This window comes from Rattus norvegicus, chromosome 2 (genome assembly GCF_021556685.1).
Source record: "Rattus norvegicus strain SHRSP/BbbUtx chromosome 2, alternate assembly SHRSP_T2T, whole genome shotgun sequence".
In the NCBI taxonomy this organism is placed as follows: Eukaryota; Metazoa; Chordata; class Mammalia; order Rodentia; family Muridae; genus Rattus; species Rattus norvegicus.
Window position 1 is genome coordinate 187,923,251 of NC_141535.1, and position 20,791 is coordinate 187,944,041.

Here is a 20,791-nt window from a genome sequence, read left to right on the forward strand (position 1 = left end):
AGGGAAATGCAAATCAAAATTACTTTGACATTTCATTTCACCTGAGAAGAATGGCAAAGATCAGCAACCAACCACTGGAGACGGTGGTGTGAGGAAAAAGGACTCCTCGCTGGCTGTTGGTACAGCCAATCCGGAAATCAGTGCCGAGCACCCTTAAAGAGCTAAAAGTAAATCTACCTTGTGACTCTGCTATACCACTTCTAGGCATTTACCCAAAGGACTGGACATCCACCCCACAGATAACTTGCTCAGACAAGTTCATTGTTAGACAGTAGCTGCTTGTATTCTCATGTTAATTAGGTCCCCCCAAACTGTTTGCATAAGAGGGTCTAGCTTCTGGGACCCTGTCCCCAGTTAATTCTGACTGGTAAAGGTTCCAGCAGCTACAACTAATCACAGAAACATCATTTGTTAATGAATTCGGCTCTCATGTGAGCCGTAAAGAGACTGAGAATAGATAACTGAGGGTTGTGGTGAGGTGGTCTGGCATGTGGTAAGCCTCTAGTTGTAAATCTATGGCATTGTCGGCCGGTATGTCTGCCATAGCCTCAGCAGCAACAGCAAGCCACTCAGGGATGCAGAACACAGCCAGTGACAGAGGTCCCAAGCCTGTATTTCCAGGGTGTCAAAGAGCAGGGGGCCGGGCCGGATGCTGTGGTACCCAGTCTCCTGAGTACCTAGGATTCACTGGGTACCTCTGAGAGTTGGGATGGGAGCTGTAGATTGGTGCTTCCCCTCAGGGCATTTACTTGCCAGGCAAGACTGGGAAGGCAGAGCCCGGGGACAGAATCTGGTTCGGTTCCGAATCCGGTTTGGTTCCGAGTGAGTGCCGAGAGTAAGAGGCTGGAAGAGATTTAGCTGCCGCTCTTTATGACAAAGGCCTCCCCTGTCGGCAGTCTGCAGTCCTTGATGAAGGAGGCGGTCCCCAATTGTCCAAACTGCTTTATTTGATGGCGGATGTAAACGTATACACCTAACTTGAGGTGAAACCCGGACTAAAATACCCTTTGCGGGAAGGAATGCCCCGGAAGGGAAGCTCATTGGCTAAACAGGGCCTATCTATATCCCTCTTAGCACGGAGAACTCCAGGTTTCTATGCTATGTGACCGATTGTCTTGGCCCTCTCAGTGGGGTGTCATGGTTACCTAGTTTGGCAGGGAGCTGGCTCCATGCCTGCCGTTCTCAATTCCAAGATTTCCCGGAGTTTGGGCCTACTCGACCTTATCAGGTTTTCTGTCAGGTGGTACAGCCCACTTGTCCCACATGGTAACTGGGAGGAAGTTCAGAATGAACAGGAAGTTGCTGACTGAGTGGAAGGAGGAAGCCATAGTGAGCATCATAGCTTGCATTGGGCTATTTTAACTCACTCTAGGTAGTGGGGAGTGTACCAGAATAGATGGCCTAGGGTGTGCATATCTTGGCTCGATTTCTGTTTCTAGTAATTCTTATTATCATGACTTTTTACAGTAACATTTTACAGGATTGCACGAGAGTATTTTCTGTTTTCTTGGCTTTCCTGGTCATCAGAGGTTGGTTTGATTTGAAGCCATGCTAGTTTTGCCAAGCACCTTCCTGTGTTTCCTCAGTGTTCAGAAACTTGCTAGTGTTCTCTGTAATTCCCTGGCTCTGTTCCATTCCCCAAGAAAGGAAGATTTTCCGGCCTTCCTTTCCCTGTATCTGTTTTGTCCTTCTGTGGCTCCCTGTAGGTTTTTCTCTCAGCACTTGGTACTCAGTGTTCAGCCAGGCCTGGAAAGGGGCCATGGCTCTTCCCGCAGCCAGCTCCCACTTGCCAGAGTCGTATACAGCTCTTTCCAATAATATGCTCATGTTGATACCTGCAACTGAGTCCGATGAGGGTGTTTATACCATGAAACCAGTGAATGCTACCAATCAGGCTGTTAAAGTATAAATGGTACCTGGGTGATTGTTCTGTTCCAGCCCCAGGGTGTGGAGCCTACACTTACTAGCACTGGTGGTCCGCACGGCTTTCAGGTTCAGCTCCAGTGTCAGCCTGCCAGCTCTCCCAAGGTTCTGGCAGATGGTTTAGGGGTTTTTTTCTATGCTCAGAGCCTCATCCAAACCCTCCTGTTCTATCTGCTGCTTGATCTTGCCCTCTTGCATTTGGGAGACCACAGGGAAATGCCAGGACTTCATTTTATTGCCAGTCTTCATGAGCTTTTGAATTTCCTTTAACCATTTTTATGTGGGGATCAGGGATTCAAAATCTGTCACTACTGCTTCTCAAGAAGCTGCCAACTAGGTGGTGTGTAAAGTTCCACCTGCCTGGTTCCTCCTGCTGTGTGTGCAAACCACAGCAAACACTTTTGTGGAGCAGTAAAGAGAGCCAGAGATGTCCTTGGCCATGGCTGAGGTCTCCTCCTGTTAGAGGAAAGGTCTTCTGCTAACTTCTATGGAAAGTGTTTCACTTAGCTGCTAGCTACTGGGGTCCCACAGGCTTCTTCTTACAAACTATTGAACCTTTGCCTGCGTTCTACACCTCCAATGTTCCCCTACCTTTCTGGTCACTATTTAACTTATCGGATAGGAAAGCAATAATAATAAAAATGTAAAAACTGGTGTAAAACCTTGACCTTAAGGAGGGAAAAGGCTACTAATCTATAGCTCCTTCTTGAAGTAAAGAAGGCTCCAGAACTCATGGCCTCAGAACACTTCTCAAACAAAACAATTTTCCACAGGACTGGAGACTATCACTTTGGAAAGGAACACAAACTCCCATTAAATTATAAATGACTGCATTGGTCAGAGTGTCCTAGAAAAGCAAAGAATTGGGCACATGTGTAGACATGTGTGTGCATGTATGTGATTTCTCATAAGGTATTAGTTTACATGATTAGGACATGGATAAGTACCCAGATCTGTGAGTGGGAAGTGAAGACTCAAGGGAGCCCAGGTAAAGCTCCAGTCCAAGCTGCTGAGAACCAGGAGACTTGCGACATGATTCCAGCGCAGAGGCCGGCAGGCTGGACACCCAGGAATCGCTGACCGTTCAGTATGAGGCCAGAATGGAGGCCGACGCTCCAGCCGTTCCCCAGGCAGGAGGCAGCCCATCTTTCTTACTTATGGGAGGCTCATTGTTTCTGTTTATTTGGGCTTTTAACTGATTAAATGAGGTCCACCCTCCTCACCATTATTAAGTCTATTGCCTCAAGTGTTAAACTGAGCTGGAAACACACAGAAATATGCAGACCGTCTTACCAAGTATCTGGGTGTTCAGTAGCCCCACCAAGCTCATTCCTAAAATTAATCATTATAAGTACTAACATTGATTGAATACTTCTCAAGTACTTATTACTTTTAAATTATCTCATCCAAGCCAGTTGTGCCAGCAGCCATTGGGGTAGATGGCTCTGCCTGCACCGATCACTTCTAGAAGTCAAGGGGGAGAGAAGTGGGGGGCTCCAATGGATTTTCTGGAAGTGCCCAGAGTGATGTCTCACACTTGGGAAGCTGAGACAGGAGGGTGATGCGTGTGAAACCAGCAGAGGCCACATTCTTTGTCCTCAAACAAGCAAACCGGTTATCTAATTTAACCGTCAAGTTTTATGGATTAGGGAGGTGAAGGAAATCGGCTGAGGTGACAGAGAGAGTGAATAGCACAAATCCAAATCCATAATTTCTCCAGTCCCTCCCTCTATTTTTCTCCCTTCCTTTCTCCATTTCTTCTTTTCCCTTCTCTGTTCTTTCTTTCTTCCACCTAGGGCCACTGCCTAATGAAACTGGCAGCTGGTTTCTTTTTTGTTTGTTTGTTTGTTTTTTGGGTTTTGTTTTGTTTTTTGCAGATGGACGTAGCTCTTCATCCTGACATCTGTACACCAGGCATGGGGCTTGTATCTGTTGACTGTATAGGGAGGAATGGGGGTCTTCCATGTGCAAGGAGGTAGGACTGTCTCTGACAAGCCTCACCCCAGCTCTGCAGCAGGGCAGGCGGCGGGTGGGGCTGGCGCTGTTTGCAGAGCCACTGTGTGGATTCGGGAAAAGATGGAGTTGGACTAGGGGCCAGTGGGAAGGTGGTCCAGCCTTGAGTTGGTCCGTTCCAGATGTCTGGGGAAGTGGGGGTTGGGATGAATATTCTGGAAGGGAGAGGAAAGCTGGGGCCTGGGTGGCCTTGAATAGATAAGGGAAAGCACACAGTAACTTGGAGGAATGCAAACAAGTGAGGAAAACAACTTTTAGATAATAACCCTTAGATAAGGATAAGAAAACCCCTCCCCAGGAGAAATGGATGCCCAGGAAGTCACACATTTTCTACCTGCTCTAGGTGCCTTGAGCATCAGGCTGTCACAGTCCCAAAGTGCTGGTATGTCTTTTCAAGATTGAAATTCTTTTATTTATGTATTTATTTTATTAATAGATGGCTGTGAGCCACCATGTTGCTGGGATTTGAACTCAGGACCTCTGGAAGAGCAGTCAGTGCTCTTAACCACTGAGCCATCTCTCCAGCTCATCAACATTGAAATTCTACTAAGAAGCTATCTATACAGATGCACAGGAAGGCATTGATCAGGAAGGTGACTGAGTTGTGAGGCCTTTCTTCTGTTTACTTATTTGCACCTTCTTTTTAAAATTTGTATTCTCTCTCTCTCTCTCTCTCTCTCTCTCTCTCTCTGTCTCTCTCTCTCTCGCTTTCTCTGTGTGTGTGTGTGTGTGTGTGTGTGTGTGTGTGTGCGCGCACGCGTGTATGTGTATGTATGTGTTTACAGAAAAGAACATGTTTTGTGGTCAGAGGACAGCTTGTGGGAGACTGTTCTCTTCTTCCACCGAGTGGGTCATGGCCTGGAACTCAGGACTTGAAGCTTGGTGGCTGGCACCTTTACATCTAAGCCATAGCTCATAGACCCTTTATTTCTATTTTTCTGAGATGAGTTTCATCCTTACGAGAATAACAATTAAGGAAAACTCTCTTTTGGAACAAATTTACGTTTCTGGCTAGAGTCTTTATTAAGTCAGGTATTTACCAATAGTTTGTAGACACTAGACTTTTCATAGGAGTGAGAGTCCAAAGTCCTGGACCAGCACTGACCAGAATGCACATGTGAGCAAAGCCTGCGTACCCTGTCCAAAGGCTTACATGTTGACTTTTCCTCTAGATCTGTGTCACTGTAACCAAACACAGCCTGATTTCAAGGGGGGATGGGAGCTACATTCAATTTACAAACGTTTTCTACACAAGTTGTATGTTGTCTTGATTCAACTCACTTCCAGTTATTTTCTTGCTGTTTAAATTTTCTCATGGGTTAATGCTGGTGTAGAGAAATGCTGTCGAGTTTTAGAAATTGAGCTGTCTCTGGAAATTTCGCTGAATCAACAAAACATTTTCTGACATATTTGATCACCGGTGTTTCCTGTGGCTCACAACACGTGCTCTGGTTGCTTTTAGTTTCTTCCCAATTCTGTTTTCTTTACAGATCTTTGAGAACCTGAGAATGTATTTATTGTTCACTGCCTGTGATTGTGTGTTTGGGGTGTGCTCTGTAGCTGTCCTGGGGACCCCGTGTGCTAAGCGAGTGTTCAACCAAGGAGCTATTTTCTCAGCCCTGTCTCTTTCTCTCTGAGAGAGGTTCTCAGTGAGTTACCCAGCCTGTCTTTAACTCTCTGTGTAGCACAGAAAGGCTTGGAACTTCCCACTCTCCTGCTTCAGCCTTATTACTTCCATGTCTGGTGGAGCTCAGTGTTGCTGTGGTGTGATACAGTTCCCCTGAAATTCTCTCTCTTTTTTTTTTTTTTACATTTGTTCAGTTTGTTTAGTATGATGTGTGACAGTGGTGTGTGTGTGTGTGTGTGTGTGTGTGGTATGTGTTCATGCGTGTGTTGTATATGTGTTTGTGTCTGTGTGTGTATATGAGGTGTGGGATATATGTGTGTTATGGTGTGTATGGTATACTGTGTATGTGTGTGTGGTATGTATGTGGTTTATGGTGTGTGTGTGGTGAGGCATGTGTATGTGTGTATGTGCACGCACTGTAGGTGTGCTGTGTGTATGTGGTGTGTGTGTGTGTGTGTGTGTGTGTGTGTGTGTGCACTTGCAATTCACAGCTCTCCACAGTGAAAGTCAGAGGATAACTTGAGGGAGAAGGGTCTCTCCTGGAATTGAACTCATAGACTTGGCATCAAACACCTTTACCTCCTGAGCCATTTTGCCAACTCCTGAATGAATCATCTTTAGCAGACATTGTATTTTTGGTGGCTCTGTATTTCCTTTCCAAGTCCTCCCAGCCATTGTAAGAGTCTAGTGTTATTAAAGGGCTGATAACCTGAAATGTGTCTCAGTATATATCTCTCTCTCTACCAAACTGGGAAAAACCTTCCTTATATAAAATATTTGGTGTAAACTTGGGGGTAAACTTTGATTTTTTTTCTTTTGAGAAGTTACTTTTATCTTAGTTACTGTTCTATTGCTGTGAAGAGACACCATGGCGAGGCAGTTTGGAGAACAAAGCTCCATTTATTGGGAGTGGGGCTTGCTTATAGTTTCAGAGGGGACATCAATGGTGGGGAGTGAGGTCTCGGGCAGACAGGCACAGCACTGGAGCAGGAGTTGGGGGCTTATGTCTCAGTGACAAGATGCAGGCAGAGAATTAGCTGGGCCTGCAGTGGCCTTTTGAGACTTAAAAGCCCATCCATCCCCATTAACACACACTTTCCAATAAGGCCACATTCTCATATTCTTTCTAACTAGCCATTTTGTACCATTCAACTCCTGACTTGGCTTTTGTCCTACGGCCAGGGTTCTGGTGGTCCCTTGAACTGTGTCCTATTACTGGGTTTTGGTGATCTCCCAGGCTTTGTCTAATGGTGGGCTCTGGTGGCCCCCAAGAGCGTTGCCCTGTTGTCTAGATTCTGTTAACCCCTCTTTTTTCCTGGACTCTTTATACTGCTCCTGGGGTTTGTCTCCTCCTTCCCAGGCTCCTACCCCATCATCAGCTTGGAAAACCAAGAATCTGAAAGCTAAAAGATACTGAAAGGAAACCCAGGTGCCATCTTTTGAACCAAAGGAGGGCTGAATGAGATGCAGATGACACATCTTTTAGAGTTCCTGGTTTCACCTGGATTTCCTTTACTTTTTTATCTTAGTCTATCCACTCAGGACTCAGTTTATTTAAAAACCCTAAACCCTAAACTCCTCCAACCTCTGTGGTAAGGACTCCACCTGGGCCTCTCTATCACCTCCACTTCCACTAACCTATCGGGTCTCAGTTCATTTCTTTAGGCTAAAAAGGTCTACAGGGCTGCAAGCAGACACCCGCTCTTAAACCAGACATTAGTTCAACTCTTGGTCCCATTCAGAGGGCAGCTCTCGATGCATTACCCTTCAGCTGATTCTACTCACAGGTAGAAGTTCAAATCCCTATTTAAAGGCGACCCCTTTCCAGTTGAACTGTAGCTTGATTCATCTAAACCTGTCCAGCATGCCACCAGGCTAACATGAGTAGTATCCTCTTGGTGAATTACAGAGAGATACCAGCCCCTGACCCAAGGATCACCAACTGACTAACTGGCACAGGAGGAAGAGGGAGAGAGGCTTGACATTAACCCCCAGGATGCTCTAATTTCAGCAGGAAGTAGCTAGAGTGGAAGTTGATACCCATACATCCCTTGGGCCCCACCTCCCTCTAACCCATGTTCTGTGAAGTAACTCACAGAGGCTGCCCCAGTAGAGGTGATAAGCCATACCCTATAGCTTACCTAGGTCCTTCAATAAACTGCTAAGCTCAGAGACTCCTAAACTCTAATGTCTATAAACATAAGGACTTTCCCAGTTTCTTTGGGTTGATGTTGGATCCCTCTCCCAGCTTCCCTTGCTTCGAGTAGCTGGAACTATCATTAAAGGACTGATCGCCTTAAAATGATAACTTCATCCGCTCTTTCAACATTCCTCTTATGGGGCTACCCATTATTTAGATTTTATATTATTGATATTTACACACTTATTTTTCTAGCATCTTGGAAATGTACTTTCAACATTATAGAAAATTTCCCTTTTTTCTTCCTTTCCTTTCTTTCTTTCTTTCTTTTTTTTTCCTTTTCCTATTGGTTTTTGGGGTTGGGGAGGGATGAGGTGAAGGCAGGGTGTAGCTGATGCTGCTCTTGACTTGTGATCCTCTGTCTCCTCCTCCTGTGTGTGGATTACAGGCTGTGCCACCACACCCTGCCTATTAGCCTTTCTTTCAAAGTTCCCCAATCAAATATTCCTGATAATTATTTTAATTGTGTTCATGTTATAATATTCCTCATATAGTGTATTTATATCAACATTTTGTCTGTGTGCTTAGGATTTCTTTCCAGTGAAATCATATTGAGACCAGTCTAAATTCTTGCTCGCACCGTCTGCCTCCTACCTGTTGGGCATGTTGCTATTTTAATGGCTGAGCTTGGTTTTCCACGGTTACTACCTGCTCTGTCTGGTGCTCTGTGTTGGAAGCATCGATGGCCAGCTTGGTCAGTGGCATATTTAAGGTGAGAGTCAAGGCCGAGAACACATGGAGAGCCACAAACCCCATACAAGCCCATCCGCCACTCCTGCCTGCTGGCTGTAGGAGCCACCTCTGACTGGGAACTCCCACAATGCTTCTGGGAAACACAGCACTAGGAGAAAATACTGTTAAACTAGCCTTGGGGAGTAGAAATGGAGACCTTTAAGAGGGACTGTCAGGCTATGGTTGGTCCATCTGGAATTCTTCTCATCTGAGCTTTGACAATTTTGACCAGACTTTTGTTGCCCCCAGCCGATCTTCTAAACTGCAGCCCCACTTCCACTGATGTACCCAGCCCTCCCCGTACCCTTCTGACCCCTCAAGGATCTCTGTTGGAGTTTTCAAATACACACCGTTAAAGTTCATGCTTTTCCCTTTCCTCTAGTACTTTCCAGGTTGATGTGGGAGGAAGCTTCCAACAGCCTGTGGCAGTTTTCTGTATAACCGTACAGAGAAGTTTTGACATGACCTAAGTTATTATATAAGCAGGACAAACACTGTGATTGTTAACAAATACTGTGAATGTTATCTATCAATAGAATTCTAAGAACGCAAAGACAGAAAGCAAGAAAGCGATCAAGGCTGACCATCATGCAGATGAATATGTTGGGATGTTTTGCTTTGCTAATAACATAAAGTGACTGTGAGAACAGACTTTTTTTTTTCCTTTTCATCTGTTTCAAGGTTTGCAAAGATGGAGGGTTGATGGTAGATGCCAGAGAAAGGATGGTATATAGCACCCAGGTTGTTTCCTGAGAATCATGGGCAACTGTGTCTCTTCTACTCAGGTCCCCCCTCCCCATACAAATATTGAGCCCTTCCCATGTGTGACTCCTTGGCACCTTGTTCCTTCTGTCTCATAGAGGATGCAGACTATAAGTGAGGGGAGGCACCCAAAAGTGGAAACATGCTTCAAAAAGCCCAAGAGCGGATTGTTTTTCTTCTGTGAGCTTTCTCAGACTCCCTGCCCTTTCCCCTACTTTCCTTTGGAACTCTGACCTACTAAGATAGGAATCTAAACACACTCCCCACAGCCTTCTCTCACCAAGCTCTGGAGGCCTGGGACTCAAAGGTCTGCCTTTCTTTCCTGGCAACCACAAAAGACAAGGTCTGGCACACAAGAGATAGGAGGAAACAACAGAATCAGAAACACTGCCTGCCTTTGCCTCCCACAGCAGGAGCCATGCCAGGGGAATGAAAAACCTTCACAAGCCCCAGCCTTTGAGGTGTGGTTTTACCCACTCCCAGCCATAGGCCTTCGTCACACACCCACAAGCTAGGCCACTTAATCTGTTAAATCTCAATGACAGTCTCCCAAATGGGGCTAAGAATTCAAATCAGCCTCTGAACTCTCTGTAGGGATGGTGGGCATCTGAACTGACAGCCCATGAACGTGCATGAGGATGACACAGAATTCATTCCTAAAAATATAAAGAGCCCTTAAGGTCTAGACATGTCATAAAAATACTGTTCTAACGCCAACCCCTTTTCCTGGTCCCTGTAATTCCGAAAGCCTTTGGTCCTGTGGAAAGTACCACCTGCACGGGAGGACGTTGTTTTGATTCACTGGTCCCAGCCTCTCTGAGTGCGTTTCATGGTCTGCGTTGGAAGGATTATGCCTTCTGGCTAAAGAAGAAACACTGGCCTTACTTGAGCTAAAAGGGCCTCATCTAGGCTAAAAGGGCCCGAGATTCTCACTTACAACCTTGCTCCTGAAGCAACCCTGGTGGCAGGATTGCCTAAAACACAAACACTCATTGGGCAAGACTTCATCTCTTGATAATCAATTTCTCTTTTAGTGTTTGTCTAACTCGTAACAGATTTCCTTCACGGGTCTTCTATCCTCGCACACTCTGTAGGGCTGCAGGATCCAAATCCCAAAGAAAAGTGAAAATGTCTGGGCTTCTTTAAGAAGCAGTAAGAGTCTTTTTAAGAAGACATAAAAGTAGAAGGGAGAGTACAAAGGAAGTCGGGGAGAGGTTTGGGGACAGGGAAATGGCGGAGGACCGAGATTATATGCTTCTGGAATACCCAGAAGAACCTGCTGCTTTGAATAATTAACACGAGTTAATATTGTAATATAAATAAGTATGAAATGTGGGCTTAGGACTGAGGCGATGGCTCTGCGGGTGAGAGCTCTTGCTATATAAGCAGGAAGATCTAAGTTCAAATCCCCAGCGCACTTGTAAACAAGCATACCTACAACCAACCCTGCTGCCGTGCGGGAACAAAGAGAGCAGGATGGCGGAAGCTCGTTGGCTGCCAGCTTAGCTCAGTGAGAGACCCTGTCCCAAGGGACTACGTGGGCACTTAGATTAGGACACTGGACGTCTTCCTCTGGCTTCCACGTTGTATACTCACAGGCTCACACACACCTGCACACACATGCATATATACCACACACGTACCACACATGCACATTATACACACTCTCACACGCCAAAAAAGTAGGTTCGTTTAAGTGTTGGGAAATGGAATCTATTTAGGACATGATTGTGATCGGGTCCCTTTAACAATTTGGGCAACTGGCAAGCAAACTGGTTACTCAATAACACGAGTACAATTACGTGACTCAAGGTTCCGTTCAGTGTAGACACTTACCACCTGATGGGGTCTTGCTGTGATCCCCCCATTCTTACTTAATGCCCTTCTGTACAGTTTGATAACTCCACAGGACCAATCTCATAGGTGGGATCCTATGAAATTGATGGGCATGTGATGAGGAAGTGAGGGCACCCCAGACAGGACACTCTTGACAAATCCAATTCCACTCAAGCCTGGCTCAATGAACCGATGGGTTTGTTGACATTGTTTACAGGCACCGGAGTAATTCAGAGGCGGCTGCATCAAAAGGTCAACCCCAGTATGGGTGACAATAAGCAAAGCAGCATCCCTAAGCGTGAGGAGCAATAAGGGCCCATTATGGGAACGGCTTTGGTCAGGAGAACAGACTCTCTGGGCTGGTTGGCGACCTACCATTCCAGTTGGGTAGGCCGATCCTGGCCAAGGAACTACTGCTCAGGAAGGAGAAACCACCCCTAGGAAAGTGCGCCCACCTCAAGCTTTGTCAAAGAGATTGGTAGAATAATTACTCCTCTGAGATGGTGCACTCTTCCTTTCCAGAATTCCTAGGCTGTAACTCAGTAGCTTACAGAGTAGAGCCATAGTGTAATGTTTCCTTCTTTTCTGAATTGCTCAGACAAATGAACCTTCTCCTTCTCTTCCTATCTCTGTTCTAAGCATGCTTTCCCTAACACCCCAGGCTTCACTCTTTAACGCCCGCTTGAAACCATGTGGGTGAGCTTCATGTCCCTTACCTCATGCGGCATGCCCTTCCCCTTCCCCTTCCTTTCCTCATTCTCCTTCTCTGGGCTGCTGACATTTACAGCTTGCTTACCCTGGTGTGGTTTTCATTTAATCTCTAATTGACCTTGTGTTAGGGTTTTGATTACAGTGCTAAAACAATATGAGCAAAAGCAACTTGTGGAGGAAAGGGTTTATTTCTTGAAGACTACAGTCATTGAGGGGAGTCATGGCAGGGACTCAGCGAGAAACCTGAAAGCAGGAACTGGAGGTGAAGCCATGGAGGAGTACTGTGTATTCACTTGCCTCTTGTGGCTTACTCAGTCTGCTTTTTTATAGCAGTCTGGACCAACTACCCAGTGATGGCACCAGCCACAGTGAGCTGGGCCCTTCCAACATCAATATACTGGGAGCATTTTCTCCATTGAGGTTCCCTCATCCAAAATGATTCTAGATCATGTCAAGTTGACATAAAACTACCTTGCACAACTCTCAACTTCCATTTGAGTCTGTTCTGGAACTATTTTATCAGCAAATCTAAGAAGCCCAAGATATTCCTTCCACAAAATGACACCTGCTCTTTTGTAGGGAGAAGGCATTTTCTCTTCACAGCAGGTTTCTACACTCTTAAAGCCTGGGGACCTTTATGGGTCTTGTAAATTTCTGAACTTTCTGAGCCTTCTGAATTTTATCAGCTTCCTGTATTTTCAAACCTCCAAAGCCTCCTTCCAGGAGGAAATGTTTTGGTTATAGGGAAATAGTTACATACAAGTCTATTGTGTGGAGAGCGAGATTCCAATTCCTGCATTCAAAGATCATCACAGGAACTATATCCGTACTACCTCCAAACTTTTTTTGTCAATGCAGAAGAAATGAAACACCCACTTTCACCTTTATTCTAGAGCCAACTATGAGTGAGTGACTAGGGCTACCCATTATTCAGATATTATTGATATTTACACATTTATTTTTCTAGCATCTTGGAAATGTATTTTCGACATTGTAGAAAAGCATTTTTCCCCTTTTTGCCTTTTCCTATTGGTTTTTGGGGTTGGGGAGGGATGAGGTTAAGGCAGGGTGTAGCTGATGCTGCTCTTGACTTGTGATCCTCTGTCCCCTCCTCCCGTGTGTGGATTACAGGCTGTGCCACCACACCCTGCCTGAGATAATTTGGTTTGGGTTTTGTTTTTTAAGACAGAGTTTCTCTGGGCATCCCTGGCTATCCTGGAACTCATTCTGTAGACCAGGCTAACCTTGAACTCAGAGATCTGCCTGTCTCTGCCTCCCAAGTACTGAGATGAAAGATGTGTGCCACCACTGCCCAGACACCTGAGATAATTTGACCTACAGCATTTTCTAACTCTCCATAACTACAAAGTTCAATTGTTTGAACTTGTGGGATCTTTTTACTTTGTTCTTTTATTTTTTGTTAGTATATCTTAATTATGCAAAATGGGTCTTACTATATTTTACACAAATATGATGTATTTTCATTGTATTTACTGTCCTGTCCTCCTATTACTAGCTTCCCCCACCCCATGATCCAATAGGTTTCTCCTTTAGGGTTGCTTACTCTATCTCCTTTTCCCGCCAATCATTCATTAACCGCATGGAGGGGTAGGGCCCACGCCCCTCCTCCGTTTCATATAAACTTTGTACAATCACCCCTTGAGTGAGTTCAAAAGTGTAAAGGTCAAGTCATGTCTGGAATCAGGATTTTCCACCCTTTTTTTGATCTTACAGTCTTCCTGCCCTTCCCTACCATGTCCCCCTAGCTGTGGAGGGAGTAGTGTAGATGTCCCCTGTGGTTGAGATTCAACAATCAACTTATCCTTAGCCCATGGGGCAGTTACAGGTCCCTGCAGTTCCTGCCCACTGCAAAATGAAACTTCTCTGACCAGCCTTAATCTATGAGCAAATGCGTAGCAATTTAGAATTGTCTTGTAAGAAAAAGGACAAAAAGGATGGTCTTTAGAATCTTGAGCACAGCTCCCCTGTACCCAGGGAGTCTAGCTCTCCTGTCTGTAACAACATCTGCTTTTCAGGCTCACTTTGAAGGCACCACTCCATCTCTGCTGGGAACACCATAGACTATCTTGTTACTACTTACCATGTCTCAGCTCTCCCTGCTCAGCTCAGATCACCAACCCCGCTGTGTCCCCATCAGCGTCTAACTCCCAATGCACACTTTGCTGTTCATTCACTCAGACCTGCTGAACTTTTGACTGTGGCTGAACCCAGATTTCAATCCACTTTATTCTGTTTGGTTTTGTTTGTTTTGAGACAGGGTTTCCTTGTGTAGACCTGCCTGTCCCAGAATTCATTTTGTAGACAAGGCTGGCTGACCTCGAACTCAGAGATCCACTTGCTTCTGCCGGCATGAGCCCCCACCCCTCAGCTATCCACTTTATTCTTGAACCTGGGCTGGATGTTTGGCTTTGATTTACAGATGTGCATCTCAGGTGTGGAAGGAAAGTGAGGCAGGGTCAGGATGGGAGCTGGCCAATTACCACTCAGGATGAGGTTTAGTAGGAGAGACAGTCACGGGACCAAGGGTATGGTTAAGTGAGATAGAACATTATATCAGGGACAACATGATGGGTCCTTAAGGAGAGTGAGAGGTTTCCCTTTAAGAGAAGTGGCTCAGTGTGCAAGCAGAGAAGATGGATGGCATGGTAGAGGAACCTGAGGGAGGGAAGGAAGGAGGGGAGCAGGGAGTGGGAGGAGATAGGGAGAGAGAGGGACCGAGCCTGGTCACAACTCAAACCCGTTCTGAGTAAGCCTGGCAGTTGTTTCTTGTTGGGGCAGAACTAAGAACATTGGTTTACAAATTCCTGTTTCATTTGCAGGAGGTAGAGTTGAGCTGCATAAGTCTCTGGGGGAAGGGGGTGAGAAGAGAGAGAGAGAGAGAGAGAGAGAGAGAGAGAGAGAGAGAGAGAGAGAGAGACAGTTAAGTTCTGAAATCCTCATTCTCTGCTAACTCTTGTTTCCCAAGAATTCAATAACTACTCAAAAGGACTGCTTCTCTCCCCCTCTACCTGTGCCCCACCATCTTGTTACAAGAGAGGAATGGTGCCTGCCTTGGGCTCACAGCGAGAGTCCCTTGAGCAGCGATGGTGTTGCCTCTCTGTACAGGGCTCTTCTACAGCAAGCCCTCTCCCTCCCTTCTGTCTAACTTCCCATTTCTACTGTGTTGTCTTAGCTTCCTGTTCCTGCACAACTGACCCCATCTTGGAAAACACTTCACAAACCTCTGTTTAACTGGGTTGCCACCTCATCTAGATCCACTCTGTAGCAAACCATGGCCAGTTACAGCCTCTTTAGTCCTTTGTCTGTATCGCTCCACTGAAATCTCTATCAAGATCACTAGTGACTTCTTATCAACAAATCCAACGGCAGGCCCTGAGCCTTCAGTGTCCCAGAGCTGCAGGAGAAAAAGCACGGCCATTCTCCCTCCTTGTCAAGGCACTCCTAAACCAGACAGTCTCATGTCTAACCTCTGGCTGCTTCTCACTCTCTGGCCTCTACATTTGGACTAATCCTGGCAGTACTCACATCTGCTTGGTGTTACTAAGATAGATGGAGCTGAATAGGAAGGGCTTTCACATACACACGGGATTGCAAACATATAATGTGTCATTTTGATAACACTAGGGACCATAAACATCCAGTCTAATAGATCGGATTTTTGTGTTGTCAAAAGAAACAGCTCTCACATCAAAGGAATAACAGGCATGTTTCATTATGGACAAAATTTGAGTGACTATGACCTGAGAACATATGTTTAGGTCTCCCCAAATACAGGATCCAACATGGAAGCAGTTTCATGGAGAGTTTTACGGTAACAGAACTAAGAAAGCTGGAAATTCAGGTATTTTTGAAATGCATTGGTAGAACAGAGAGACAAGCTACAGGAAAGCGGGAGGAAGCTCTGCTCTTAGCCTTGGATGCTGTCTTCAACGGTCTTGGCCCTTTTTTGGGTGCAGAACTAGGGTTTTGTTAAGTTAGTACATTCCAAACGCTCTTCATCTGTCAGATTTTAGGTCTAGCTAGTAGCAGGATGTTGTCTGACACAGAAGGGCAAGGAATAACTTATTAGGGTGTTAGAGACCACCTAGGATAAATTGTTACGAAGATCTACTCAGATTAGCAAAAGCTAACTTAAGATGTACAACTAACAACTCAGGTCCTTGCTAATTGCTCAACACCAAGCTGCTAGAAAATTTAGATAACTAACAATGTATGCTTGATAAATAAGGTAGATTTATCTAGAGTCTTTGTCTTTAAACAAGATTTATAAATTCCTAAGTTCTACTCAGGTTCACAATAATATTTGTCTAGAAGAACTGATACAAATAGTTATAGGAACAAGCCTTATTAAGCCTCCTATGTGCATTTTCAAAGTAAGCAACTAGAAACAAGCATTTTGTCTACTCAGGTATATTTTAGATAGATGGGAGGTCCTCAAACACGGAAGAGATCTGCAGAATGTGTCATTGAAAATGTTTTAATAAAAAAGTTTTTTTGTGATAGACACATCATCTCTTGATCAGCAACACTCAACTGCATGTTGAAACATGTTCAAACATCACTGACATTTCAACCAACAACCAGCCTATGTATACAGAACCGATCCTGGAATGCTCTCATTCCTGTGAATGTAATAAGTTAGGTGCTCTCATATGTGTTCCTGCAAGGGAGACAGACTGTTGCCTTCAGGAACCTAAAGAGTTCCTTTAATTTTTTTTTAGGGACCTACCTAGGCTCAGCCAACCTTTGGCTTCAACGCAGGAAAGCATTTCAGGACAGGTAAGTATGGAGTAGAATTGGAGTTTATTAAAAGACAACTGAGGGGCTGGAGAGACGGCTCAGCGCTTAAGAGCACTGCCTGCTCTTCCAGAGGTCCTGAGTTCAAATTCCAGCAACCACATGGTGGCTCACAACCATCTGTAATGAGATCTGATGCCTTTCTCTGTTGGGTCTGAAGACAGCTACAGTGTACTCATATACACTAAATAAGTAAATAAATCTTTAAAAACACAACTGAGGAAGAGGGTGGGGGAGATGGCCAAGTTGGTAAAGCACAGACAAGAGTTCAGATCCCTGGAACCCACACAGAAATCCGGGTGTGGTGATGTGTGTGTAACCTGAGTGTTGAGGATGAGGAGGCAGAGCACTCCTGAGGCATGCTAGCCAGCCTGTCCAGCTGAATTAGCAAGCTCCAACTCCAGTGAGAGACCCTGATCAAAAAGTAAGATGGGGAGTGGTTGGAAAGGGAAAAGACCCCACTCAGACTCCTCGCCTCTACATGTACCCCCCCATACATGTTCACATATACAATAAATAAAGGCTTTTAAAAAATAGATTTTTTTTAAGCACAAGAGTTAAGGGAAAGAAGATGTTTGGGGGGAAAATAAGATGTAAAAATTATCTAAATCCTGACCTGGGGTTTTTATGTCGCCTCAGTTATTGAGTTCCTGGATGAGAGACACATCCACAGCCTTTATAATTACCATGAGCCGTAAGCAGCACAAGAGCTGGGCAGCTGCCTACCCTCCATGCTGTTAGAAGCTATTTCCCTGTCAATAACCCTGAGCTATTACTTACTATGCTTTATTTGTGCTGCTCTTAGCTCCAATTGAGCAGCCCCGAGGGCCACGCTCTCCTCTCTCTTCACACATGTCTGCCTTTCCTTTATCCTCTCTCACCCTGTTCTTCCTCACGGTCTTCTCTCACCCTGTTCTTCCTCACGGTCCTCTCTCACCCAAGCCCATGAACCTCAACCCCACCTATTTCTCTTCTGCCCAGCTATTGGCTGTTGGCATCTTTATTTACCAATCACAATGAACTGGGGGCAGGGTCACTTAACTAGTGTCTAGTTGGACTCTATCACCTCTGGGGCAACCAGTTTTGGGCCCCGAATTAGCATTAGAATGCAAGCAGTAACAGGCCAACCCACTAATTCTACTACAGTCCGACAGGCAGAGGCAATAGATATGTTTCTCTAAGAGATCATTACAGCTCATTGGCTTTAAAATAGTCATATATGCCATTTTGGTGGAGTTGGTAAGGAAGTGAGGTGAGATCACAGGTCTGAGGGACACTTGACACCACTCCAGCTGAGCAGGCAACTCTCTAGCACTAAGGGATGTAGGAAGGCATCTTCCCTGCACACAGAGTTTATAATGGTTTTGTTTGAGATGCGCAGAGAATGTCTTGACAAAGAAAATAAGGCCTTTCTCTTGACATAAAATGTCTCTACAGAGATGGGACAGTGTCCCCTTGTTGTCAGCCTTAAATGCTACCGTCTAGCTGCCAAAAAGCAAATGGTGATGTATTGGATTCTTGATGCTCAGCTGGGGACAGGCTTTAACCAGACTCAAGGCTGAGGGGCTCTTGTCCTTCCCATGTTCCCATGGTTCCCCATGTCTTTCTGTCCTGCTTCAATGAGCACTAAGAATCCCAGCAGCTCAATTGGCTCCATTGCGCTCTCTCTCTCTCTCTCTCTCTCTCTCTCTCTCTCTCTCTCCCTCTCTCTCTCTCTCTCTCTCTCTCTCTCTCTCTCTCTCTCTCTCCTATCCACATAACAGGCCAGCTTTGTTTACTGGCTACTTGTGCTAAGCGTTATCTCGGTCAGTATTAATAAGTATCTGAGGTTACTACTGTTGTGTCTGAGCAGAGTCAAGATTAAGACTGAGCTGAGAGGTCATGTGAGAAAGGCAAGAATTGGAACATGATAACCTCTAGGAAGCCAGGCTGAAGGTTCATGTCTCCAAGAATGTTGAGAGAGCAGATGGAGAGGAAACTTTGGTCCATGTGTTTAGATACATTTAAGGGGAAGTGCAACGAGACTTTCACAGCGATGAAAAGAAATGAGGGGACATTGAGTGGTCTGGACTGATGGCCTTGACTTTGAGACAATAGGTTATTATTTCTTTTGAGTCAGGGTCTCACATAGCCTCAAACTTACTCCAGGAGAATCTTGGAACCCTGCTCCTCCCGCCTTCACCCCTGAGTGCTCGGTGGCAGAAATGCAGCCCCACATTTGACAATAGGAGGCTCTGAAAGGGTGGAGAGCGGAGGATGAAATGGTACCTCAATATTCAAGGTATCAGCGAAGAACCAAGAAGCACTAAAGAGCCGTGGGTATGGGTGACCTGAGGAGGGGATCCTGGGGAAGGAAAAGATCAAAACCACACTTTGAAAGAGCCATAAGAATGCCGCCTGATTCATCCATGGCACTCCCCAGCTCCCAGACAATTAACAAAGGACACTCAGAGGAAAGACGGCAATAAAGAATCTTCTTGATGACAGAACTCTGCAGAAGGCTCAGTGGACGGGCAGGAGCAGTAGGTGGAGAGTGAGTTAGAAGAGACGTATACCAAGATGAATGTTTGAGCCTGCCGATATGGAGGAAGTAAGGAGGAGGAGCTCATCTAGCTGAGGTGCAGCGATTATAGGCTGCAAGGGGGGGTTGCCTCTCATGTCCATGAGTCTGGCAAGCTGAGCTCTGTAAACTTCTTTGTGGAACTGAAAACAGACCTTGTTGTTCTCCTGGAATCTAGATCCCAGGGGGAGTCTGTTAAGGGTTTGGAGAGCCACAGACAGGCTTTCAGTAGGGGCCTTGCCACAAAGAGGCTGCTTCAGGTAGGCATGGCCTTAGCTGCAGTCTGGCTGGATTCAACAGTATGGCGACAAAGACATAAAGATGATGGAAGACCAGGGAGCCTCAGATTTGGGGAGATATCTGGAGCTTCTGGCTTCTGGGAAATGAATAAACCAAGATCTACCCTGGTTCTTGCGATTCTTTCATGGAGTTGCATTAGATAGCAGGGTTAATGCTTCAACTGCTGAGTGAATGCCCCATCGATCGTCGTGAGACATAGAAGCTTGCCACGTGAGGAGTGCGAGGCCCTCCTCGCCTGGAATGTCGGATGGTGGGAACTTTTGTCTTAGGAAGCAGCAGAGGAGCTGGACGGGTCACTCAGTGGATACAGTGAAATCACGGCACCTGAGTTTGGAACCCCACACCCGTGTGAAAGCACAACCTGTACCCCAGCTCTGGAGCCGCAGAGACAGACAGACCTTAGGAGCCCTTTGGCCAGCCCAATAGTCAAGCTCCGGGTTCAGAGGGAGAGATCCACACCAACTCGAAAACTAAGGTTGAGAGTGATAGAGGATGGCATTGACACCAGCCCCTGGCAGCCACAGATGCATACACATAGGCTCACACTTGCATGCGCAGTCCGGAGTCAGGAGTCAAAAGACCCAGAAGGATCCCCACTCTGCAGCTTTCTTTGTAGACACAGCTCTTTGCAGACATGGACAAGTTACTCTGTCCTCCCTGTCTTCTCTAAGCTCCTGCGTATACAGTGTCAGCTGTGTCCCCCTTGGAAGTTGTGTGTAAGCCTAATGACCGACAATAAAGATAAGAAGAAAGCAGCCAGCTCTACAGACCAAAGCCAGCCAGCCCCTCAGATGTGCGTCAACACCTACTCTCAACTGCTTGAAATGCTGGCATTAAAAGATTATACCAGTAATCGCAGTGCTCACGAAGGCCGAGGAAGGGACACTGGCCAACCTGGGCTACATAGGAAGAACGGGGATTGCAGGTGAGGTGGGAGGGCAGGGGGAGAGGGTGGTCACTTTTTGGTTTTGAAAGCTGCTTGTTATAAAAATGGTAAGAACACCACCAGGCAGTACAAGTGCTTAGAAGTTAGGAACAGCCACTGGGCAGGGGAGTCGGGGCCTGGGAAGACCAGTTGGGGGATTGTTGATTGTTGGGTGTGTCAGAAGGAGCATGCAAGCTTGCATGGCTAGCCAAAAATAAGGCTAACAAGGAAGTCTCAGAGCCAGCCAGCTAGATACCAGCCAGGAACAGAGCAGCTATGTACATGTTAGACATGATGTTTTCCTTTGACTTGTTCTGAGACCTTTGGCCCAGTTTTTCTGAGGCAGGCAGAGGCCTCGCTAAGTGGAGGCGGGGCTTGCAGAGG